The sequence below is a fragment of the Mandrillus leucophaeus genome, unplaced genomic scaffold, assembly GCF_000951045.1.
Source record: "Mandrillus leucophaeus isolate KB7577 unplaced genomic scaffold, Mleu.le_1.0 Scaffold157, whole genome shotgun sequence".
NCBI classification, from domain to species: Eukaryota; Metazoa; Chordata; class Mammalia; order Primates; family Cercopithecidae; genus Mandrillus; species Mandrillus leucophaeus.
Genome location: NW_012101554.1, coordinates 1,827,697 through 1,854,896, shown reverse-complemented (window position 1 = coordinate 1,854,896; position 27,200 = coordinate 1,827,697).

The following is a 27,200-nucleotide window of genomic DNA, read 5'->3' as shown; positions in this document are numbered from 1 at the left end:
GTCCTGTCAGGAACTTAACTATGAAAACCAGCAGAGCAAAGAGTTGCCAAAGCAGGTTAAAATTTATTTCTTCAGTTACCAAGGGAAAAAACAAATGTGTATAGAACCCATTTATTTGTATCAGAATGAACTTAAGAAGAAGCAATTTAAGGCCAGGTGTGGTGGCTCATGCCTGTAATCCCAGCACTTTGGGTGGCCAAGGTGGGAGAATGCTTGAGCCCAGGAGTTCAAAATCAGCCTGAGCAACATAGGGAAATCCTGTCTCTGCAAAAAAATTTTAAAAATTAGCTGGGACTGGTGGTGCATGCCTATGGTGCCAACTACTCAGGAGGCTGAAGTGGGAGGGTCACTTGGGCCTGGGAGATTGAGGCTGCAGTGAGCTATCACCACACCACTGTGCTCCAGCCTGGATGACAAAGCAAGACCCTGCCTCAGAAAAAATACAAAAGAAGAAGAACCAATTTATACTTAACAATTTTCTAGAATAAGTAAATGAACCCTGCTTCTAAGATCTTACACATCAGAGTACCAAGGACAAAGAGGCAAATGTGGAGTAGATAAATTGAAATATATTCATGAAAAAGTACACTTCTAAATCTGAAGTTTTTCAAATGGACTCATACGCATTGTCTTATTTGATCTTCCAACTTTTTCTGATGCATGTGTCATATCTGTTATTCCTATTAAATCAATTTTTTACAGTTAAAGCTTAGAGAAGTTACTATCAATAAGTGGAAAATTAGGATTTTGATCCAGATATTTCAAATCTAAATCCTATTTCCCTGAGGCTCACCAGGCTGCTGAAAGCAGTTGTATATATAGATAAGGTAAAATATTTACTCTAAGACTAGAATGAGTAATTTAGTATCAAATGGAAATGGGCAGTGCTATTGGATGTTCATGTTTACATAAGGTGAGATTGAACTGACTGGAAATACACCTATGTGTGCAGTGTGCATATGACGTTTGTGTATATGCATATATTTTATATATGTACACATACATATATACGTGTTTGTGTTTGTATTATTCTTGGGACTACACATATATGCAGTTGGGCAAGTCTTAAAATAAGCACGAAGATATCATTAGCTGATTTAATGGAGCAGAGATGAGTGAGAGAAATTTGGGAGAAGAATCAGAGAGCAAAAAGGAAAGTAAAAAACGAGAAATACTTTCTGCTGCCAGTCAGTCCATTCAACAAGGATCTAAAGAGTCTAGCACTCAAATCACTGTTACCTCCACACCCATAGCAGAGCTCATTCAATGATCAGGGCAGTCTTTCTCACTAGCTTGGATACAACCACAGAGTCCACCCCAAAAGTGCCCCAAGCAGCCATTACCAATGGATCAGAGAGCACCTGCAAAGCCTCTCCAACACTGCCCTGGGAGGCACTCACTGACTTTACTCTCAACAGTATTTTAAATTGAACTCAGTGGACTACAAGGACCTCCCATTTAGATTCATTCATTCAGTCAGTCATTGAGCAGTTAATATGCCCTTTTCTAAGCTAGTTTCTCTTTTCTGGGTCTTAACTTACATGCCACATCCTCAAGGAAACTGCTTCCTGACCCTGTTTATGGTATAGTGGCCCTCCCATTTCATTATCTCATCATCTGTTTTCTTTCTTTTTTCACATTTTGTTTTGGTGAGGGGGTACTGTGTTTTCTATAGCCCTCACTAATCTGAAACAGAGGATGTGCATGTCACAAGCTCCATCGTATTTTTAGCATAGTACTCAGCACACAGTATGTTTTGAATAAGTACTGATTCAATGATGAAACAGATGAAGTAATGAATAAATACTCAGTGCCTGACCTCAATTGGCTCACAGTCGAGGGCAAGAGGTTTTTTTTTGGGGGGGGGGGTTGTTTTGTTTTGTTTTGTTTTTAGAGATGGAGTCTCACTCTGTCATCCAGGCTGGAGTGCAATGGCACGATTTTGGCTTGCTGCAACCTCTGCCTCCCAGGTTCAAGCAATTATCCTGCCTCGGGCTCCCAAGTAGCTGAAATTACAGGTGCATGCCTGTAATTACCACACCTGGCTAATTTTTGTATTTTTAGTAGAAACGGGGTTTTGCCATGTTGACCAGGCTGGTCTCAAACTCCTGACCTCAGGTGATCCACCTGCTTCAGCCTCCCAAAGTGCTGGGATTACAAGTGTGAACCACCGTGCCCAGCCAAGAGGTTCTTATGCATGCAAATAAATGACACTTTCAACACCATCAACAAGCTCAGAGAGCACACTGAGCAGAGGATTATGAGAGAACAAGAAGAGGACAGCTGGAAGGCTTTTCAAAGAGATGATACTTGAAGGTTGGGTAGGGAGAAGCAAAGCAAAGAAGTGAAAAAGAATATTCAAGTCCAGAAGCAAATTTAAAACTATGACATCGAAGATGAGCTATGCTTGAGTGAGGCTGAAATAGAGAAGGCCACAGTGGGGTGGGGATGGACTAGTGGCCAGTTGGGAGGGTACTAAGGCAGGGGGCCGCACCAAGGAGGGCTCCCAGCTGCTTGCTTTTTTTCTCCCCTCTTGCCAGCTCCCACCTTTCCTCCCCTCCAACTGTCTGGCCAGGAATCCCATTCATTTTCGCAACGAACTTGCTGCTCTTTGGTAGACAGCCTAAGCCCAGAAATGGAATAAGATTATCTTTGTGTTTATTTTAGTCTCACTTTAAGGATCTTATCTCTAGCAAATCCCCCATTATGGTTCACCATGGCAAGACATATAGGAAGAGCCACTTTTGCAAAAAATAAAGGTCCAATGATTTTCTCCAACCCCATTAAACTGTCATGAAGTTATGCTTTATTTACCAATGCAGATTCATTGCTTGCAGTCCATGGGCCCCAAGGCAGGAGGACAGAAATGAAATCCTGAGGTATACAATCGTTTTGGTGTCTGGACTTTGGGGGAAAATTTTTCAGGGTTTTATGAAGAATTAGCTTTCATACTAAACTTTATTAAACTTTATCACTGAATTCTTTCCCTTTGGAAAGGGCTTTTCAGCTATTAAGCCTGGAGAACAGCCCACGTCGGATTAATTCCAAATGAAATGTAGTGGAGGATCTGGAATCCTCTGAGCACAGACACATAAGTCTCATTAAATGTGTATAGATGCTCGCAACAAAGCCCAGCTCAATTATATCCTGAGAACGGCGCTCAGAGAGACTGACAGGGCTGAGGCCTGGCCAGGGGTCTCCCGGGCACACACAAAGAAGCTTCAGGGAGAATGCAGGCATCTCTCTCCCCCACGAAAGTTTCTTTGGCTAATTGTAAAGGAAAAATTACTTGCAAGTGCCAATTAGCCTCACTTCTTTTTGTCCATTTTAATTTCATTCCCCTTATCAAATCAAGATCTGTGACAGCTTAATCCGAACTCAAACTCTGGGTCAAATATTTAGAGGCCAAAAGTGGTGAAGAAAAATTCCAAGTGAAACCCCAGGCTGGGACCCAAGTAGAGAACTAATTCACCTTGATGAAATAATTGCATTGCTAATACCTTGAAAGAAAGAAAATTATTTTCTCAGACAAAAAGAGCTGACCTCCCACTTTCACCCCCTACGCTCTTCCTGAGAAGCAGAAATCATCAATCCTCAACTGGCAGCAATACGGAACAAATATTTGGGGTCTCTGTTTTGATTTGGGGGCTTGGTTGGTTTGGGTCCTATTTTCAACAGCACTTTTTCCTTAAAACGTAGCAAATATTACACCGCTAATAGGAAATCTACTTATTCTTTTCAGAGGCCAAATAAGCTTCGAGAACATACATTCTTAAGGCGTGTGAAGTTTGCTTTTGGCACAGAAAGCGATCCAGAAAGTCATGCAGAGAGGGCAGGACCACGTGGTTGAGAGCTTCTTGGAGGCAGAATGAATCAAGAAAAGGTTCTTTAGCTAAATCATTACTGAGCTCTTTGTGGACACTTAATAAATGGTACCTATTAGCATCTGTCTTTAACTCCCAGACCTACAACTTTTTCCTGTTTTAATCTTTCTGGAATTTCAGTATGTCTTATCATTAAAATGTTCATTGATTGAGTGTAGTAGTGTTTCTTTCCTTTCTGAAAAGCTATTATTAAATTGAGAGTGAATCTTGTAATAGGGTATACCTGATTATTAAAGAAATACCATTATTAATACTGTCATACTTGTTATCATCATTATTTAAAGTTAAGAAATGACACAGAGAGATATCTCACGGGAGGGGACTTTGATGAATTAGTAAACGGACAATTAAATGACCAGGAAGGACCCTGAGTACAATGTTTAGGAATTTGTAAATTTGTGGTCTGTAATGTTTAATGCTTTCTGAGCAAGGGAGTGGAACACCTACAGACATTTATAATAGTGATATGGAAGGAGAACAGAAGAATGAGATGCTGGAGAAAAAAGAATAAAGACTATCAAAAATGTCCTGATGAAAGCTAAGAGAACCTGAGCTACAGTAGTATCAGCATTCAGACAAAGAGACGTGGCAAGGTTTGTGGGATTTTCGGAAGGTAGAAAGATCATAATTTGATGACCCACTGATGTTGACAGCCTGCCTTGATTTCCCATTTCACACAGAAGCGAGTCTTCTTATGTAGTATAAAGATCAAAATGCACAATCTGACTGGGGCTCCAGGCCATGAGTCTGGCACACATTTTACATTTTAAAAGCCCTGTGTTCTGCAACTCACACTAAATCTCTCAACCATCCAACCTGGAGCCCATAGAGCACAGCAGGTATGCCAACACATGAGACATCCTTGAGGCCAGAGAGAAATGGGTGCTCATGAAGCAGGGAAAAATCTTTAAGGTAGTATTGCTGTGTCACAAGGAGGAGATACCTAGAATGATATGTAGAAAGCTCTGCCTCCACTGAAACCTCACCAAGGACAAGATCACATCTGAAGTTGAGGAAAGTTATCAATGCTCAAGGAACTAATTATATAGATCTAAACTATAGTAGAAAAAAAATCACTCCATGGTTTATTGTGTATTTCAAATAAAATTCAGATGCACAGAATGATATGTAGAGGACTCTGCCTCCACCAAAACCTGATATATGAATTCTGTAAAGTTGCAAGATACCAAATCAACATGCAAAGATTAGTGGCATTTCCATACGCCAGAAGTGAACAATCTGAAAAATAAACCAATAAAGCAATCCCATTTATAATAGCTACAAAAAATACCTAGGAATTAATTTAACCAAAAAAGTGAAAGATCTCCACAGGGAAAACTATAAAACATTGATGAAAGAAATTGAAAAGGACACAAAAAATGGAAAGATGCTTCATATTTATGGATTGGAAGGATCAACATTGTTAAAAAGTTTATACTGCCCAAAGTGATCTACAGATTCAATGCTATTCATATCAAAATCCCAATGACATTCTTTACAGAAATAGAAAATAAAATTCTAAAATTTATATGGAACTGCAAAAGACCCAGAGTAGTCACAGCAATCCTGAGTAAAGAGAACAAAGCTGGAGGCATCACATTACCTGAATTCAAATTATGCTACAAAGCTGTAGTAACCAAAACAGTATAATACTGTCATAAAATCAGACATATAGACCAATGGAACAGAATAGAACACCCAGAAACAAATCCATACATCTACAGTGAACTCATTTTTTTAAATGGGTGCCAAGAACATACATTAAGGAAGGGACCATCTCTTCAACAAATGGTATTGGAGAAACTGGATATCCATACGCAGTAGAATGAAAGTAGAGCCCTATTATCTCATCATATACAAAAATCAAGTCAAAATGAATTAAAAACTTAAATGTAAGACCTGAAATTGTGAAGCTAGTAGAAGAAAATTCTGGTAAAAGGCTTCAGGACATTGGTCTGGGCGAAGATTTATTGAGTAAGACCTGAAAAACACAGGCAACCAAAGCAAAAATGGGCAAATGAGATCACATCAAGTTAAAAGGCTTCTGCACAGCAAAGGAAACAACTAACAAAATGAAGAGACAGCATAAACAATGGGAGAAAATACTTGCAAACTCTTCAGCTGACAAGGGATCCATAACCAGAATGTATGAGGAACTCAAACAATTCAGTAGCAAAAAAGCAAATAATCCAATTAAAAATGGATGAAAGAGCTGAATAGACATTTCTAAAAGGAAGACATTCAAGTAGCCAACAGACATATGGAAAAATGCTCAACATCACTAATCATCAGAGAAATTCAAGTCAAAATCATGAGATATCATCTCACCCCAGTTAAAATGGCTTTTATCAAATAGACAAAAAATAATGAATGCTGGCAAGAATGTGGAGAAAGGGGAATAGCTTGTACACTATTGGCAGGAAGGTAAATTAGTACAGCCTCTATGGAAAACAGTATGGAGATTCTTTTAAAAAGTAAATATAGAACTACCGTATGATCCAGCAATTCACTGCTGGGTATGTGTCCAACAGAAATGAAATCAGTATATCGAAGAAATAATCTGCACTCCCATGTTTATTGCTGCACTATTCACAGTAGCCAAGATATGGCATCAACCTAAGTGTCCACTAACACATGAATGTATAAAGAAAATATGGCACATGTACGCAATGAAATATTATTCTACCATAAAAAACAACAAAATTCTGTCATTTGCAACAATATGAATGGAATAGGAGGACATTATGTTAAGCGAAATAAACTAAACACAGAAAGACAAATGTCACCTCTTCTCACTCATATGTGGAAACTAAAATATTTTATTTCATGGAGGTAGAGAGTACAGTAATGGTTACTAAAGTCTATGAAGGGTAGTGAAGGATGATAAAGAAGGGTTGATTAATGGGTACCAGGGGTTAGATAGTAGGAATAAGATCAAGTGTTTGGTATCACAATAGGATGACTATAGTTAACAATAATTTATGGTACATTTCAAAAAACTAGAGGAATGGATTTCGAATGCTTCCAACTCAAAGAAATGATAAATGTTTGAGGTGGTGGATAGCCCAATTACTCTGATTTGATAATTACATATTGTATGCTTGTATCAAAATACCACATATACCCCATAAATAGGTACAACTATTATGTAATCATAAAAATTAAAAATAAAAAACGTTAAAAACAGAAATAGTGGCTGAAATTTTCCCAAATTTGTTTATACCTTCAAAACACAAAGAATCTAATTACACCTTTTTCTTCAAATTGTGGGGCTATATACCATCTTCTAAGTGAATAGTAATCACAATACTACCACTAGTACTAATAGTAATAGTGGTGACCCCCAAAAATTTGTTGATCCAAGAGAAACTTTCCAAGTGATAGTGAGAGTCCCACATCCACTCCAGCAGGAATAACTGGGGAGAATGGTATGACAGAAGTACTGCCTTTGATGATTTCAAAAGCAAAAGGGATATTATGACATCCCCTCAATGAAAAAAATCCTTAAAAACACACAGAATTTTAATCTCCGATGGAGTATTCCACTACTTAAATGTATGAATATTTTTAAATATCTGTTAGTATCATAGGAACTAATAAAATACAAATTAATTTAAAGGCATTGCTAATATATCGTGACCTTTCATCATTTCTTATTTCTCAATAAGTGGGTATCAAAAGTCCAGCGACCATCCTGCATGTGTGGGGGAACAGGAGTGGCAGAAAGTAATTCAGACTTTAGGATATTAAGATAGAGTATTTACACTAAAAAACTTTGTATTATTTATCTAATAGGATTCTCCATATTTCTTTTATATCTTATTAGTTTTTGGGCCTCTCCCACATGCTGGGCACCATGCTTAGGTGCTGCACCTACAGTGACAAGAAGGAGGTCACTTTCCTGAGTTTGAGAAGCTCTGAGTCCAGCTGGAGAAGCCATAAGTTCAGCTACTGTAATACCAGTGACAAGCACCACTGTAGGGAAATGCAGAGTACTAAGGGAGGGATTATCAGGGGATAATCACCCACCAGAGGAAGACCCACCAAGACTTTCAAGTGTGCAGGAATTACTGCCTTCGATAATTCCAAAAGCAGTATTATGACACCTCTCTCACTGAAAAAAAAAAAAAAAACATTAAAACATACATGATTTTCATCTCTGATGGAGTATTCCACGATTCACGTGTGTGAATATTTTCAAATGTATGTTGATGTCATGGTGATTAATAAAATAACTAATAATTTAAAGACATTGCTAATGTATAGTGACCTTTTGTCATTTCCTATTTCTCATTCAATGGTTATCAAAACTCCAGCAACTACTTAAATTAGACTTGAAGGATATATAGGAATTAACCAATCAAAGAGGAGAGAAAATCATATTCTGGCGTATCACAGGGAAGGTCTCTGGGTAACAGCTAGAGGCAACGGGAAGGAAGGAAAGTTAAAAGAGCTGAAAGGAGCTCTATAAGGCTAGCATGGAGTGTGCTGTGGAGGGAGAGGGCAACAGAAGAAGTTGGAGATGTGGACAGCAGTCCAATAAGGTGAGGCTATATGTTTGTGTGTATATATATATGACAGTTTTCCTCTTGTTGCCCAGGCTGGAGTGCAATGGCGTGGTCTCGGCCCACTGCAACCTCCACCTCCTGGGTTCAGGCAATTCTCCTGCCTCAACCTCCCGAGTAGCTGGGATTATAGGCACCCGCCACCACACCCGGCTAATTTTCTTTTTATATATATATATATATATTTTTAGTAGAGGCGGGGTTTCCCCATGTTGGCCAGGCTAGTCTCGAACTCCTGACCTCAGGTGATCCGCCCATTTCGGCCTCCCAAAGTGTTGGGATTCCAGGTGTGAGCCACTGCACCCGGCCAGGAGGGGCTTCAAAAGCCATGTCAAATTCAAGAAAACTGAGGTCGAAGGCATACCAAGAAACTTGTTCATGGTTACAGAGCAAAGTAGGCAGAGAGCTAGCCTGGATTCCTGCCTTTCCAAGTTTTAAACCAAAACCTGCCACTTGACTTCCTGAAGATAGGAGTAAGGGCAGCAATTTCCACGAATGAGGATGACAGGCCAGGGACCCGTGCCCAAGCCCATGTCATTGACTAAGCACAAACAGTAGGCAAGAATGCGTTGGTCCTTATTACCCACCTGGGACTGTCCGAGCTAATTAATCATAGTGACAGCTCCTTGGTGCGAGTCAGAAGGATTCTTTCTTTTCCTGAATGCTGCTCGTTTAACCTGCCTCAGGCGAGACTTTGCTTTATAGCAGCAGGATGAAGCCTTGTTGAAAATGATGAATGCCTTTTGGAGAAAAATAACATTTCGATAAAGACTCTTCCCGTCAGCCTCCAGGTTAAAGGAGAACGGTTTTCCTTGCGTGTTTTCACAGTCATCTTACACGAAAGCCAGGTTTATCTCTGGGCTCCAAATCAGCTAAGCTACAGAGGTCTTTTATGATTACAAATCAAATAAATAACCTGTCTTTGTCTCTGCCTTTTCATGAGAAATTATGGTTGAGGCTGCCACTTAGATTTCAGCTTTCTTCAAAGGGCCTATGTGTATCTCATTATTCCAGTTGCTGACTCTGACAGCCGCTGAAGATCATGATTTGGGCTTAAGCTACAAGCAGGCGCAAAAAACAGATGTTATAAGAGGTTTGGAGGCTTTTTGCTTCATGTTGTTATTTTATCCTTGCTTTTCGGCATTAGATTTGACCTTTTTTCCAATCATATAATTCTTCATTTTCTTCTTTGGAAAATGCTTCGGCAGGAAGAGGAAGAAGAGGGAGAACAAAGAAAAAGAAATGGAAGGAGGGAGAAAGGACAAAAAGTGACTTCGGGAAAGCATTTGAAAACCTTCATGGGAAAGAGGGAAGTTTCCCTTTTGGTTGTGTACTGACAGAGGTGGCCTCACCCCAGATTCGTCATTTTCCAGTGGTCCCCAGTAGCCTGAATTCCCCTTAGTGGAAGCAGGGTGGGAAGAGTGGCCAGGAAGGAAGCCCAATGGGACACGTCCTATGAGAGCCAAGGCCGGCAGAGAGCAAGCCTCACCTCCAGCTGAGAGGGACCTCAACTCCAGGGATTCTCAAGGCTTGATAATTCCACTGACCATCACTGGAAATTCAGATTCCGTGGTGAGGGGAAAAAAACAGGTGTCAGAAGCCAGAGTATGGGTTAAGGTTCTGCAAGTCAGCCAGGCAAATAAGGACAAAATGATAGACTGAGACTAAGAAAGGAACTGACTTAGAAGCAGGGACTGCTAGCTTTTGTTTGCCTCCATGAGAGAATTAGCAGGAAGTATGTATACTCACAAGCATATACATAGGCATCCACATGCCTGCATGCTACACACACGCATGTATACACACACACACATATACACACAGAAATACACATAGTGACCAAAACCAGCAACCAATCAATCAAAACCACGATTAAAGATTGGATTGAGCCTGCCTTTAACTGTATCAGCCTGCTTTCCTGCTTCTGTTTACTAATAATTCATTTATATTATAGAATATCACTATTAGTTACTATTATGGCACCCGGATGGACGTTAGCAAAAGAGGAAATAGGGTCTTAGGAAAGTGCACATTCTTTATCCCAGGAATTCCACTTTTAAGAATTTGTACGAAGAATGTAACTGAGTGTATCCAAAGATATATCTATGAGTGTTAATTGCAAAGTAATTTATAATACAAATATCCTAAATATCCAACAATAGAGGATGGTCTAAATCATCTTACATCGTAAAAATCAAATCCTATGGGGCTATTACAGATTACATTATTGAAGAACATTCATTTCAGCAATCAAGAAATAGTTATTTGGCACCAACAATGTATGAAGTATGATAAGCAAAGTGGGGGGCCATTGATAAAATTGTGGCGATAGTATGCTTGCATTTTTCTTTTTTTTTTTTTTCTTTTTGAGGTAGAGTCTCGCTCTGTTACCCAGGCTGGAGTGCAGTGGCATAATCTCGGCTCACCACAACCTCTGCCTCCCAGGTTCAAGCGATTCTCCTTCCTCAGCTTCCCGAGTAGCTGGGACTACAGGTGTGCACCACCATGTCTAGCTAACTTTTGCATTTTTAGTAGAGACAGGGTTTCACTGTATTGGTCAGGCTGGTCTCAAACTCCTGAATTTGTGATCTGCCCACCTCGGCCTCCCAAAGTGCTGGGATTACAGGTGTGAGCCACCACGCCCGGCCACATTTTTCTTTAAAATTTATAAACACACATAAAATGCCTAAAAGATGGACACTAAAATGTTGGCAAACATTAGATTGGTGGGCTTATAGATCATTTTGATATTTTATTTTTGTTTATAATGAACATACATAAACTATGTAATTGGGAAAATGTACTACAATTTTTTAATGCAAAACCAATTTTTTTTTACCCATACACAATGGAACTGATTTTGACCTGTGAATACCCCTATGAGTACCCCTAATATTACAAGTAACTTTTAGTTAAATAATAAGGTTTTGCATTTAGAAGTTTTCACTAACCCCAAACAAAAGCTAACAACAAATATTTTAGCCATTAATAGATATTGATCAACTGAAGAATTTTATTCTGAATGTCATGTACACACCAGGTCTTCCCCAAAACTGTATCAGTAAGGCAAACCAAGCTCCAGTCAAGTTCAAATTCAAGTTTAGGGAGCTCTTCCTTTTCACCAGACAACACCCCAATCTTGTCACAGCCTGGACTTAGGGGTTCTGCAGGTTCTGCTATGTGTATTGCTAAATTCCCAGAAGGTTCTTCCCCAAAGGACTCATGTCAATAGCTTCCAAGGCAGAATCTTTGCCAGGTGTGGAAAGTACCAGGTAATGGGCTTAGCTAATCCTAGGGATATTTTGATCTCTCTGCAACTGGGATCCATCTAAGTTATTCAGGGGAAGGTCAAAGAACTCATAACCTATAGGCCCCATGGTCTTTTTCCTTAAATAGGTCCTCTGAGGAAAGATGGGAAGATGGGGATCACTTCTCCCAGGGAAAAGAGGAGAGAGGGAAGGTTTAATAACACTGCATGGCCCACATGCTATTAAGGCATGAAGGGATTAGTCAGCATCAGTTTTGAGGTTCCACCTTCCCTAGTTACTCCTTCAACATTATATGCATTTCAAACTCTCCCCTAGCTTTGAAGGTGGGAAGGGAGGATGACTGTTTGACTCTCCTGCAAAACTCCTCAAAATGCTATGAAAATGTGTTAATGATATAATGCATGATCCAATCACCTCCTGCGGAGTCCCTCCCGCGACACATGGGGATTATGGGGATTACAATTCAAGATGAGATTTGGGTGGGGTCACAGCCAAACCATGTCAATAAGGAATCAAGTAGTGAAATTCTCAGAGGCAGAAAGTGGAATGGTAGTTACCCAGAGCTGGAGAGCGAGTGAGCAATGAGGTGTTATTGTTTAATCAGCACAGAGTTTCGGTTTTAAACAATGAAAAGTTCTCCAGATGGATAGTGGTGATGGTTGCACAATAAGGGGAATGTAGTTAAAGCCACTGAACTGTACATTAAAAAATGGTTACGATGGTAAATTTTGTGATGTATATTTTACCACAATTTTCAAAAGTAAATATTAATTAATCCATTTTTTAAATGGAAAAATATAAGCAGAGTCACCAAATTTGATTGGGAAGGGGGTCAAGGGAGGTCTATTTGAAGAGGTGACATTTAAGCTGAGGCTTGAGAGTCTGCAGGATCTGCCAAACGAAGAGTATGAGGGACGTTCTTCTGAGCAGAAGGAACAGCACACCCAAGGGCCCTGGGGCAGCAGGGATCCTGGGGAGCCTAGTGAGTGAGGGGAGCATGGTGCAAGGTGAGGTCATGCAGGGCTTCATGGACCCTGGAAAGGAGTTTGGAATTTATTTTGAATGCTTCGGGAAGCCACAGTTGGATATTGAGTAGAACTGTGACACGATTTGGCAAGATTTGCTTTATTTTTTAAAGCTCCACCCACCTGCCCTGGGATAGTGGTATGGAGGGGAAAGTTAGAAGGCAATCACCCCAGTGTGAATGTATATGATGTCATGTTTGAGCTGAGGAAACTAAGGTTCAGAGAAGTTGAGTACTTCACCTGGGTCACACAGCACACAGCTCTCAGAATTCAGAACCAAGGTCTGTGCCTCCAAAGCCTGTGTTCCTTACAATTTGTAGATTTTTTAGAAAAAGAAAAAAACATAGAATACAATGATATATTAGTCAATTTTTGCACTGTTATAAAGAAATACCCTAGACTGGGAAATTTATAAAGGAAAGAGCTTTAATTGACTCACAGTTCCACGTGGCTGGGGAGGCCTCAGGAAAATTACAGTCATGGCTGAGTGGGAAGCAGACACCTTTATCACAAGGCAGTAGGAAAGACAGAAAGGAAGGCATGGGAAACTGCCATTTATAAAACCATTACATCTTGTGAGAACTCACTATCATGAGAAGAGCATGAGGAGAACCTCCCCCATGATCCAATCACCTCTGTCCCTCCACATGTGGGGATGACAGGTCCTTCCCTCAATACGTGGGGATTCTAATTTGAGATGAGATTTGCGTTGGGACACACAGCCAAACCACATCAACAGGAAAGAAGATACCTCATAGTTCAGATCCTTTTAAGAGAGAGATGCACCATACCATTGTTCTGCCCTTCAGGATGTGACACCAAACAATCTGACGATAAAAGGGGTAGAGAAGAGAGACTGACACACACAGATGAGACAGCAGAAAACAAGAGAATGAGAAGGGGAAAAGGAGACAAAGGAGCATTCCCAGGGATCCTGAAACACTCCTGTGGCCTGGATGTTTCCTAAGCCAGATATCAACACCCCTACCTGAGGTCTGATCAGCCAGTGAAGAGTTGAGGGCCAGAAGGCCAGAGGGTGACCAAGTAGCAATTTGAGGCTATGAATGTGATGAAGCAAACTTAGTAGGAGTTCTGGGGCCCATTGGCAGCTTCTCTGAGGAGGACAGTGAGTACCAGGGCAAGCTTCTAAAACTCAGGGGACCCTCAGGCTGATGAGGCCTTGCTAGTTTTTAGAAGACGAGAATGGGAATAACAAAAAGGATGAATGAGCATGTTTCTCAACAAAGAAAATCCTCAACAAAGAAAGTCCCCTTCTCCTGGGGTTAGGTCCCATTTGGATATTCACTGGTACCAACAAACACAGAGCAAAATCTCTACCAGCTCCAACCTACCAGTCAGAAACCCTCGATCACTGATCTTGAGTGCAATCCTCTACATGGAGGAGAAAAGGCAAATCTCAATCCTTTAAAAAAAAGTTTCCATTAGGGATTTATCCCAAACAAGCCTTGTGTGGTGGTTCAGGCCTATAATTCTAGCATTTCCAGAGGCTGAAGCAGGAGGATCTTTCGAGGCCAGGAGTTTGAGACCAACCCGGACAACAGAGCAAGACCCTGGATCAAAAAGAAATAAAAATAATTTACCCAAAATAACTTGCAGGATTTCAAAGACTCTAGCTAAAGCTACAACACAGAATCAGAGAGGGACACAGTTGAGAGAGATTCTTAAAATGCTTCTTGTACAACCCCATCATTTTAGAGGCGAGGAGTTACAGTGTTGGGAAAGACGTGACTTGCCCAAGGTCATATGATTTCTTACTGGCCGAACTAAGAATAGAATCCAAGCTTCTTTACTCACAGTCCAGTGCTCCTTCTAAATATACTTTCTATCCTGTTCCATTCCACATCTGCATTTGACCCACAGTCCTGCAAAACAGCAAAAACATCCAGCTCCACACTGCACAAAATATTATGTCTGCTGTTTTTCTCAGCTCTCCTGAGAGGTAGGGGGCCAATAAGACAGGGTTTTGTCCTCATTTGTCTTGGTAAATGTTCTATATGCAGTGCCTAACACGTACTGGGCCCCAGGGCATGGAGGTTGAGTTAATAAAAATAGCTGTCCTTTGTACACTGCTGACTCCATGCCAAACTCTGGAAACTGAGGGCTTGACATCTGCTATTTTATTATTACCCTTCATTGTAAAGCTTTGAGGTGGGCCCTGATATCATTCTTTCTTCACAAATGGAGAAACTGAAGCTGAGGGATGTTTGGTGACCTACTGGGGTCATAGATCTCTTCCCCCAAGTCCCAGGATTTGAGCTCACAAAATCAGACTCCAGAATCTACTTTCTTCATGCTATACAATTCTCTCTTTCCTTCTCTCTCTCTCTCTTTCGCTCCCTCTCTCTTTCCTTCTCTCTTTCTTTTGTTTGGGCAAATGAACAAATGTCCATTTGATAAATTAAAACCGAGAACTGAAGCCGCTTGTCCAAGGTCACATAGCAAGGAAGCCATGTCATTGAGGCCCCTGAGTCAGTCCTTCTGCTCCAGGTCTAGTGTCCCTCCTTCCATCCCCAGAAATCTGCTTAATCTTAGCTTCTCCATGAAGAACTTGGCTGCATTATGTGTCATACAGTTGTTAAAGGAGGAACACAGAATGATCTGCCTTAGAAAGGAAGTTGGTGAGTGCAATGCCATGAGCTCTGTCTCTGCAGTAAGGTGTGCCTGGCTGAACCCTGGATGCTTCAAATTCAGCTCATTGACTTTGAGGTTTTTAACCTTCCTGTGCTTCAGTCATTTCATCAATAAAATGGCAACAGTATTCCCTCTCTCAAAGAACTTCCGTACGATCTGGAATTTGCTGGCTGTGATTTATTAGTGTAGTTAATACCTGTCCCACCCCCTATAGACACCCATTATCTGAGAGTCAGTAAATAACATGGTGTGGATAGTCAGTCATATAGCACGATGTTTATCAGCACAAACGTGACATTATCACATCCATGCTGAATGATTTACATGTTTCTACCTTAGGTTCATACTGAATGTCAACTTGATTGAATGATGCAAAGTATTGATCCTGGGTGTGTCTGTGAGGGTGTTGCCAAAGGAGATTAACATTTGAGTGGATAGACTGGGATGGTAGACCCACCCTTAATCTGGGTAGGCACAATCTAATCAGCTGCCAGCACAGCCAGAATAAAAAGCAGGCAGAAGAATGTGAAAAGACTAGGCTGGCTTAGCCTCCCAGCCTACATTTTTCTCCCATGCTGAATGCTTCCTGCCCTTGAACATTGGACTCCCGAGTTCTTCAGCTTTGGGACTCAGACTGGCTTCCTTGCTCCTTAGCTTGCAGATGGCCTATTGTGGGATCTTGTGATCGTGTAAGTTAATACTACTTAATAAACACCCGTGTGTGTGTGTGTGTGTGTGTGTGTGTGATGGTTAATACTGAGTGTCAACTTGATTGGATTGCAGGATACAAAGTATTGATCTTGGGTGTGTCTGTGAGGGTGTTGCCAAAGGAAACTAACATTTGAGTCAGTGGGCTGGGAAAGGCAGACTCACCCTTAATCAGGTGGGCCCCATCTAATCAGCTGCCAGGGAATATAAAGCAGGCAGAAAAATGTGAAAAGGCGAGACTGGCCTAGGCTCCCAGCCTGCTTCTTTCGCCCATGCTGGACGCTTCCTGCCCTCAAACACTGAACTCTAAGTTCTTCAGTTTTGAGACTCGGACTGGCTCTCCTTGCTCCTCAAGCTTACAGACAGACTATTGTGGGACTTTGTGATTGTGTAAGTTAGTACTTAATAAACTCCCCTTTATATCTATCTATCTATCCTATAAGTTCTGTCCCCCTAGGAAAAGCTGATTGAAACACATTTTGGTACCAGGAATGGTTCTAGAGGAACAGAATATTAAGGATGGAGTTCTTTCATTGGTTTTGGGGTTTCTGGAGTTGGCTGCTTAAAAATGATTAGAACCAAAATGCTGAGGACTCTACTTCTAATAGTATGGAGAACACTGATAGTCCTTGGCATGAACTGTTTAGAGAGTTATGCAAAATAAATGCATTTGACACTTCTGATTCATCACTTGTGACAGGCAAGGAGCTTAGTGACCCTATACATAATACCTTTGACCATATGTGGAGAACCAAGGAACATAATGAAGCTGATTGGTTGCTCCTAAGTTCAGTGGACAAAGTGATGAAAGAAAATGATGAACTCAGGATTCCATCTACTGGCTTCAGAAGCAGATACGGAGCCTCAGATACGCTAAGATTGCCCTGAGTGAGCATCTTATCTCCTGTAGAGAAAGAGCTGAAATTGTGGAAAAACAAACAACAAGCTCTTATCACGTGAGTGACTGACCTGCAACGAAAGGTGCATGCGCAGCCTCATCAGGTGTCTACTGTTAAAGTGAGGGCATTGATTGGAAAAGAATGAGACCCTACAACATGGAATGGGGATGTGTGGAAGGATCCTGATGACGCTGAGGACATGAGTTTGTTAACTGTGATGAACCTTTTTTGCCAGAAGAAACAGCTTCCCCATCCCCAGCAGTGGCAACATCCCCTCCCGGAACTGTGCTGCCACTAGCCTTTCCACCGTTATCCTAGGAGATAAACCCTGAGCTGCCTGAGGCAACAATGATGGCCTCCCCTGAGGCAGTTGCCAGGCAAGATATAGTTGATTCTCCTCAGGAGCCACCCCCAACATCCCTGTTTGCTTCTAGACCTATAATTAGGCTAAAGTCACGGCAGACCCCTAGAGGTGAGGATGAGTGTGTGACCCATGAGGAGGTGCCCTGCATTCAAAAAGAACTGCTTGAGTTTTCTAACTTGTACACACAGAAATCTGGAGAACAGGTGTGGGAATGGATACTAAGGGTGTGGGATAATGATGGAAGGAACATAGAGTTGGATCAGGCTGAATTTGTTGATTTGGGACCATTAAGTAGGGACTCTGCATTTAATGTTGTAGCTCAGGGGGTTTAAAACGGTTCTAATCATTTATTTGCTTAGTTAGCTGAAATGCAGATTAAAAGATGGCCTACTGTGAGCAAGCTGGAAATGCCTGATCTTTCTTGGTTTAATGTAGAGGAAGGGATCAAAAGACTTAGGGAGACTGGGATGGTGGAGTGGATAAGTCGCTTTAGACCTACTCATCCCAGCTGGGACAGTCCAGAAGATATCCCCTTGACCAATGCCTTGTGAAATAGATTGCTGAGGGCAGCACCTGCACCGTTGAAGAGCCCTGTAATTACTCTTCTCTGTATGTCAGATCTAACACTGCGAACGGCAGTTACTCAACTACAAAATTTAAATACAATGGGAATAATTAGATCCCGAGGTGGCAGGAACCAAGTGGTGGCACACAACTGTCAAAGGCAAGGTGGGTGTAGCTACCGTAATGGACAGTGGAATCAAAATGGCAATCAGAATAGTCTGATTCATGTAGCGCTCTGGCATTGGCTAATTAATCATGGTGTTACTACAAGTGAAATTGATAGGAAGTCTACTGCATTCCTACTTAATTTATACAGGCAGAAAATTTCTAGGTCGAATGAACTAAAGACCAATTCAAATTATAAAAAATAGAGAATCGCAGTCCCTCAATCAATTTCCAGACTTGAGCCAGTTTACAGACCCAGAACCCCTTGAATGAAGGGGAGGCTGGGTCCCCTTAAGGAAGGACCTCACTGCATTACTGACAATTTATGCGGTAAATCTTTCTCCCATCCTTCCCCAAGGAGACCCCAGGGTGACTGGGCACTGGGGAAAGGGAAATGGTCAGACATTTTGGGGACTACTGGACACTGCCTCTGAGCTGACATTGATTCCAGAGGACCCAAAATGTCATTGTGGTCCTTCAGTTAAAACAAAAAGGGACTTATGGAGGTCAGGTAATTAATGGAGTTTTGGCTCAGGTGTGATATACAGCGGGTCCTCAGACTCATCCTGTGGTCATTTCCCCAGTGCCAGAATGCATAATTGGCATAGACATACTTAGCAGTTGGCATAACCCCCACATTGGCTCCCTGACTGGTAGGGTGAGGGCTATTATGGTTGGAAAGGCCAAATGGAAGACATCAGAGCTGCCCCTACCTAGAAAAACAGTAAATCGAAAACAATATCACATCCCTGGAGGGATTGTGGAGATTAGTGCCACCACCAAGGACTTGAAAGATGCAGGAGTGGTGATTCCCACCACATCCCTGTTCAACTCTCCCATTTGGCCTGTGCAAAAGACAGATGGATCATGGAGAACCACAGTGGATTATTATAAGTTTAACCAAGTGGTGACTCCAGTTGCAGCTGCTGTACCAGATGTGGTTTCATTGCTTGAGCAAATTAACTCATCTCCTAGTACCTGGTATGCAGCCATTGACTTGGCAAATGCCCATTTCTTCATTCATGTCCATAAGTCCTACCAGAAGCAATTTGCCTTCAGGTGCCTTTACTGTCCTAATTCAGGGGTATATCAACTCCCTGGCTTTGTGTCATAATCTTATTTGGAAAGACCTTGATTGCATTTCACTTCCACAAGACATCACACTGGTCCATTCCATTGATGACATTATGCTGACTGGATTCAGTGAGCAAGAAGTAGCAAACCACTGGACTTATTGGTGAGACATTTGTGTGCCAGATGATGGAAAATAAATCCAAGTAAAATTCAGGGACCTTCTACCTCAGTAAAATTTCTAGTGGTCCAGTGGTGTGGAGCCTGTTGAGATATTCCTTCTAAGGTGAAGGATAAGCTGCTGCATTTGGCCCCACCTACAACCAAGAAAGAGACACAACACCTAGTGGGTCTACTGGGATTTTGGAGGCAATACATTCCACATTTGAGTGTGTTACTCTGGCCCATTTATCAAGTGACCCAAAAGGCTGCCAACTTTGAGTGGGGTCCAGAATAGGAGAAGGCTCTGCAACAGGTTCAGGTTGCTGTGCAAGCTGCTCTGCCACTTGGGCCACATGACCCAGCAGATCCAGTGGTGCTTGAGGTGTCAGTGGCAGATAGGGATGCTGTTTGGAGCCTTTGGCAGGCCCCCATAGGTGAATCACAGCAGAAGCCTATCGGATTTTGGAGCAAGACCCTGCCATCTTCTGCAGATAACTACTCTCTTTATGAGAGACAGCTCTTGGCCTGTTATTGGGCTTCAGTGGAAATTGAACATTTGACAATTGGTTATCAAGTTGCCATGTGACCTGAACTGCCTGTCATGAACTGGGTGCTTTCTGACCCATCTAGACATAAAGTGGGTCATGCACAGCAGCATTCCATCATCAAATGGAACTGGCATATATGAGATTGGGTTCGAGCAGGTCCTGAAGGTACAAGTAAGTTACATGAGGAAGTGGCTCAAATACCCATGTCTCCACTCCTGCCACCCTGCCTTCTCTCCCCGAGCCTGCACCGAAGCCCTCATGGGGCGTTCCCTATGATCAGTTGACAGAGGAAGAGAAGACTAGGGACTGGTTCACAGATGATTCTGCATGATATGCAGGAACCACCAGAAAGTGGACAGCTGCAGCATTACGGCTCCTTTCCAGGACATTCCTGAAGGACTGCAGTGAAGGGGAATCTTCCCAGTGGCAGAACTTCCAGCAGTGCACCTGGCTGTGTACTTTGCATGGAAGGAGAAATGGCTAGATGTGCAATTATATACTGATTCATAGGCTGTAGCCAATGGTTTGGCTGGATGCTCAGGGACTTGGGGAAGCATAATTGGAAAATTGGCAACAAAGAAACTTGGGGAAGACATATGTGGATGGACTTTTCTGACTGGTCAAAAACTGTGAAGATATTTGTATCCCATGTGAGTGCTCACAAATGGGTGACCTCAGCAGAGGAAGATTTTAATAATCAAGTGGATAGGATGACCTGTTCTGTGGACACCACTCAGCCTCTTTCACCAGCCTCTCCTGCCATCGTCCAATGTGCCCATGAACAAAGTGGCCATGGAGGCAGGGATGGAGGTTACGCATGCACTCAGCAACCTGAACTTCTACTCACCAAGGCTGAGCTGGCTATGGCTCAGGGACTTGAAGAAACATGATTGGAAAATTGGTGACAAAGAAATTTGGGGAAGTGGTATGTGGAGGGACCTCTCTGAGTGGTCACAAACTGTGAAGATATTTGTATCCCATGTGAGTGCTCACCAATGGGTTACCTCAGCAGAGGAGGATTTTAATAATCACGTAAATAGTATGACCTGCTTTGTGGACATTACTCAGCCTCTTTTCCTAGCCACCCTTGTCATTGCCAGACCACCCCTGTCATTGGCCAATGGGCCCATGAACAAAGTGGTCATGGTGGCAGGAACAGAGGGTATGCATGGGTGAGCAACATGGACTTCCACTCACCAAGACTGACCTGGGTATGGCCACTGCTGAGTGCCCAATTTGCCAGCAGCAGAGACCAACACTGAGCCCTCGATATGGCACCATTCCTCGGGTTGATCAGCCAGATGCCTGGTGGCAGGTTGATTATATTAGACCTCTTCCATCATGTAAAAGGCAGAGGTTTGTCCTCACTGGAACAGACACTTACTTTGGATATGGGTTTGCCTATCCTGCACACAATGCTTCTGCCAAGACTACTATCCATAGACTCACAGAATCCCTTATCCATCGTTATGGTATTCCACACAGCATTACCTCTGACCAAGGTACTCATTTATGGCTAAAGAAGTGCAGCAGTGGGCTCATGCTCATGGAATTCACTGGTCTTACCATGTTCCCCATCATCCTGAAACGGCTGGATTGACAGAACAGTGGAATGGCCTTTTGAAGTCACGATTACAATGCCAACTGGTGACAATACTATGCAGGGCTGGGGCAAAGTTCTCCGAAAGGCCATGTATGCTCTGAATCAGCATCCAATATATTGTGCTGTTTCTCCTATTGCCAGGATTCATGGGCCCGGGAATCACAAAGTGGAAATGGAAGTGGCACCACTCACCATCACCCTTAATGATCCACTAGCAAAACTTCTACTTCCTGTTCCCACGACATTAAGTTCTGCTGGCCTAGAGGTCCTAGTTCCAGAGAGACGAACGCTGCCACCAGGAAACACAACAATGATTCCATTAAACTGAAAGTTAAGATTGCTACCAGGACACCTTGGGTGCCTCCTACCTTTAAGTCAACAGACTAAGAAGGGAGTTACAGTGTTGGCTGTGGTGATTGACCCAGACTATCAAGATGAAATCAGTCTACTATTCCACAACAGAGGTAAGGAAGAGTATGCATGGAATACAGGAGATCCATTAGGGTGGGGTCTCTTAGTGTCACCATGCCTTGTTAAGGTCAATGGGAAACTACAACAGCGCAATCCAGGCAGGACTACAAATGGCCCAGACCCTTCAGGAATGAAGGTCTACACCAGGAAAAAAAAATCACGACCTGCTGAGGTGCTTTACTGAAGGCAAAGGGAATACAGAATGGGTAGTAGAAGAAGGTAGTCATCAATATCAGCTACGACCATGTGATCAGCTGCAGAAATGAGGACTGTAATTGTCATGAGTATTTTCTCCTTCTTTTGTTAAAAACATGTTTGTGCATGTATACACTTGTACTAAGAAAATGTCTTCATTTTATTTCCTTTCTCCTTTATCATGTGACATAAGATTTTTTGACTTCACATCAGCATTTAAGTATTGTTAACTTCATGTGATAGTATTTGGATTGGGGATTGGTGCTTTTCTGGTTTTAAGAAGGATAGTTGTCTGTGAGGATGTTGCCAAAGGAGATTAACATTTCAGTCAGTGGGCTGGGAAAGGCAGACCCACCTGTAATTTGGGTGGGCACAGTCTAATAGCCTGCTAGCAAGGCTAGAATATAAGCAGGCAGAAAAATTTGAAAAGCAAGACTGGCCTAGCCTCCCAGCCTACAACTTTCTTTCATACTGGATGCTTCCTGCCCTCAGACATCAGACTCCTAGTTCTTCAGTTTTGAGACTTGGACTGACTCCCCTTACTCCTCAAGCTTTCAGACAGCCTATTGTGGGAGCTTGTGATCATATAAGTTAATACTTAATAAACTCATATATTTATTAGTTTTGTCCCTCTAGGGAACCCTGACTAATACAATATATCTATCCGATTAGTTCTTTTCCTTGGAGAACCCTGACTATTACAGTTTCCTTGTCTATATGTAAGGATAACAATACCATCTACCTCCTGGGGTTGATGTGAAGACTAAACGAATTTTTACATGAGAGACCCTTAGAGCAGTGACTGGCATGTGCTACCTATGTGTTAACCATCAGTTACACTCCATCCATATAGATGGAAGCCTCAGTTGATGGCTATGAAGATATAAAGTTTTACATTTTAATTTTATATATACCTAGTGTATTAGTTCGTTTTCACGCTGCTGATAAAGACATACCTGAGACTGGGTAATTTATAAAGAAAAAGAGGTTTAATGAACTCACAGTTTCACATGGTGGGGAGGCCTCACAATCATGGCGGGAGGTGAATGACACGTCTTACATTGGCAGCAGGCAAGAGAGAGGATGAGAACCAAGAAAAGGGGTTAATCCATCAGATCTGGTGAGACTTATTCACTACCAAGAGAACAGTACGGAGGAAACCGCCCCCGTGATTCAACGATCTCCCACCGAGTCCCTCCCACAACATGTGGGAATTATGGAAGCTACAATTCAAGATGAGACTTGAATGGGGACACAGCCAAACCATATCACCCAGGAAAGAGAAGCTTGCTGGAAGCAAGGAGGGAGAATGAAACGGGAAAGGAAATGTCAAAGCTAGAGGACCTCCTTCACGATTCAGGTCCATTAGCCTGGTTGGGCACCTAATGGGGAAAAAAGATGGAGTGGAAGCTGATGAGGATTTAGTGAGATGCTGGGCACAAGAAAAGCTGCATTGGGGACCCAGTGGTAAAATGGGATATAGAGTTGTACGGACTCCTTGACTCTATGAATATGATCCAGCTCCCTCCTGGCAGCAGCTGGAAGTGGGCCTGACACAGACAATGGTGGCATTAGCAGTACAAGAGGAGGGAGAATTTTCCTAATACCTGAGCAGGCACCGGCCGAAGGAAAGGGGAGCTGAAGCAGAAGCCAAATTGCAGAGTGATGCTTTCTGGTGACTGTGGCCAATGGGCTGACTTGGGAGCTACCAGAGATGCTGCAGAACTCAGGGAAGGAGCACTGAGCTTCAGCCCTGCAGTTAGGCAGGAGAAGGTTATGGAGGTAGTAGACATTTGGGCCGCAATTGTGGATGCGGAGATATGACACACAAAAGTACACTGATGTCAGAGTCCCTGACACAACATAGGTGCCCTGAAAAAACCGGACGGCCAGGAACATTTTACACAAGGAGGGGTGAAAGTATTTCTGATTAGTCCTGAATCATAAAAAACAAAATTGATCAGGATCATGTACTCTGGGTCACTGAGGTTGTGCTGTCTATATAAGAGAGAGAGATTCATTCATTTGGGGTTGGGGGAAACCAAGGAAGATATAACATTTTGTTTCTGTAATCCAAGTTGACACACTGAACATTTTCAAGCTTTTCAAGAAAAGTTGGAATTCAGCAAGGGCATTCTGACAGCCCTGAAATTTATGTCTGGCTGGAATGAGATAGTACTCCGTGTTTTTAAACAGCTTCGGTCAGAGGAGAAAAATGTAAAATTGGTCCCTAGCTAATGAGGCCCTGATCTTCCTTTTATGGTTCTCTAGTATGCAATTAAGGTTAGCTTCATGTAAACTGCCAGTGCGCTCGGACTTTTAACAGCCTTATGTATGTCAGGAAGGAAAATAAATAGTCCCCTGTTTGTGCTTTATGCAGGGAAATTATTGAGATAAACAGCTTGGGCCTGGCAGGTGTGACTTCTTTCAGCTTAACGTGATGGATTTGCCAGTGGAAGCTAGGCTGATAGCACTGAACTGTTGATAGAGGAAAAACATGGTGGAGATTTTGACAGTTATATAAGCACCAGAGCCAGGCATGGTCTGACTTGTAACTGTGAGATTCTTAGACTTTCAGTGTCTGAGTATGGAAGAAACTAGAATGCTGAGATAGAAGAGACTCGTTCTGCAGGAATAGGTCAAATCCTAGAGCTCTGGAGGAATTTAGAGATAAGGAAGTGAGGCCTCGAAAGGGCTAAAGGCTACCCAGCTATTCAGAATTGGACCCAAAGTCTCCAGAAGCCCTGTTGTTCCCACTATTCTAAATAGCTTCCAAGCACCTTGAAAAATCATGCACTGATGAATTCAGTCTTGGAGACCTGGGTTTGGCCCCTGGTTTGGCCACCATCCCATTGCTCTGCTCACCCGTTCTATTACCTCCACTATAATCCATATTCTTCACCACCTCTAGAGTTTCCTAAAATGCAGATCTGAGCATGCCTCACACCCTGTCCCCTATTTAAAACCCTTTGATGACCCTCTCCGCTATCAGAATAAAATTTTTAGTATGACTTAAAAGGACTTTCTCAAGCCTGGTCTGTGCTTACTTCTCCATCTTCATAATCTCCAATTCCCTCTCACTGAAACTCTATGCTCTGGTCATTCTGAACTATTTGCTCTTTCCCTAAATGTAGAACAGCCAGATAAAACACAGGATCCAGCTTAACTGTAACTTTCAGATACACAGTGGATAACTTTTAGTATAAGTATATCCCATGGAATGTTTGAGTCATATTTATCCTAAAGCATTATTTGGGATTAAAATTTAAATAAATTTAGTCAAATTTAAATTTATTTAATTTTTAATCCCAAATAATATTTTAGAATGAATAAATTAATCCTGAAATATTATTTAATAAATAAATAAAATAAAATTTAAATGTGACTCTCTATCTCTCTCTCTCTCTATATATATATATATATATAAAAATAAATATTTCTTGCAGGTTGGTGTTATATATATATAGAGAGAGAGAGAGAGAAAGAGAGAGAGAGAGAGATGGAGTCTTGCCCTGTCGCCCAGGCTGTAGTGCAGCAGGATGATCTTGACTCACTGCAACTTCCACCTCCCAGGTTCAAGTAATTCTCATGCCTCAGCCTCCTGAGTAGCTGGGATTACAGGTATGTGCCACCATGCCAGGCTAATTTTTTTTTTTGTAGAGACGGGGTTTTGCCATGTTGGCCAGGCTGGTCTCAAACTTTTGACCTCAAGTAATCTGCCTGCCTCAGCCTCCCAAAGTGCTGGGATTATAGACATGAGCCACTGCTCCCAGCTATTTTTATTGGTTAAATGTGGCATAAATCTGGCAACATTCAAACTGGGCGTGGATTTTCCTCACCTCTGGGACTTTTTTAAATGTCCCATCCTTTAGCTAGAACACAAAGCCTCTTTCTCATTGCTTGGCTAACTCATTGGGTCAGAGACACTAAAGCTTCATTTTCACCTTCCACAGAATGCAGTTACTGCTGGCATGTGGCTACCAAGCCAGCAACTATATTTCCAAGCCCTTTGCATCCAGGTGGGCCAGGTGACCAGATGTCCCCAGTAGAATGTGAGTGTAAATATGCAGCAACTCCTAGGCACAGTGAGGCACTGGGCACAGGGCACTGGGCACTGGGCACAGAGAGGCAGGTGTGCCTACTCTGCTCTATTTTCCCATCTACCAGCTGGAATGAAAGGACTTCCAGGTCCTAGGAAATGATGAAGCTACAAGATGAATGGAGCCTGGGTCCCTAAATCATCGTGAAGAAGGCCACCCACCAAACACATTAAAGTTCCATGAATGAGAAGTAAACTTCAGTCATGTCAGTGAAATGTGGGGATGTGTGGATTTTGTTTGTTACAGCAGCTAGCATTACCTTAGCTAATATACCCATTCTTTGGGTCTGAGTTTTGATATTCCTTCCTCATAGAGGGCACCCCAAACTGGGTTAGTAGTTCCTCTTATGTGCTTTCAACCCTCCCATTCTTACTCCTCCAGTAACACCCACCATGCTGTATTGTGATCAGCTCTTTGCTCCTCTATTTGCTTTTTCTGCAGGACAAAATATTTCTTGCAGGTTGGTGTTATGATTGTGTTGGCTATGGTTATATCTGCAAAGCATAGTACTAATGAGTGACAGAATGAATGAATGAGTGGAGTCTTTCCAATTCTTTGAGTCTATATCCTTATCTTTAAAACTGAGAGGACAGACAAAATGATGTGTAAGATTAAGATCTCTCCCAAATCTATGATTCAGGAGTCTATAAACATAACTGAAGTGGATACCTATTGTTCTGTCTTCCCAGAAACCCCTTTTCCTTGGGGGGAATCTTATTCCATTCCATGTGGTTCTGATGGACTGGGAATCACTGCAATTCATGCACCCCACACTGTCCTACCTTTTATCACCATAAAGTGGGCAGGTCACCCAGGCTGGACTATACAGTTTTACCTTCCTTCAACAGTGATTGGTCAGGGACAGGACCCAATCCAAATTTTTCTCTGAATTTATATATATACAAAATTTCCCTGAAAAAAAATACACACACACACACACACACACACACACACA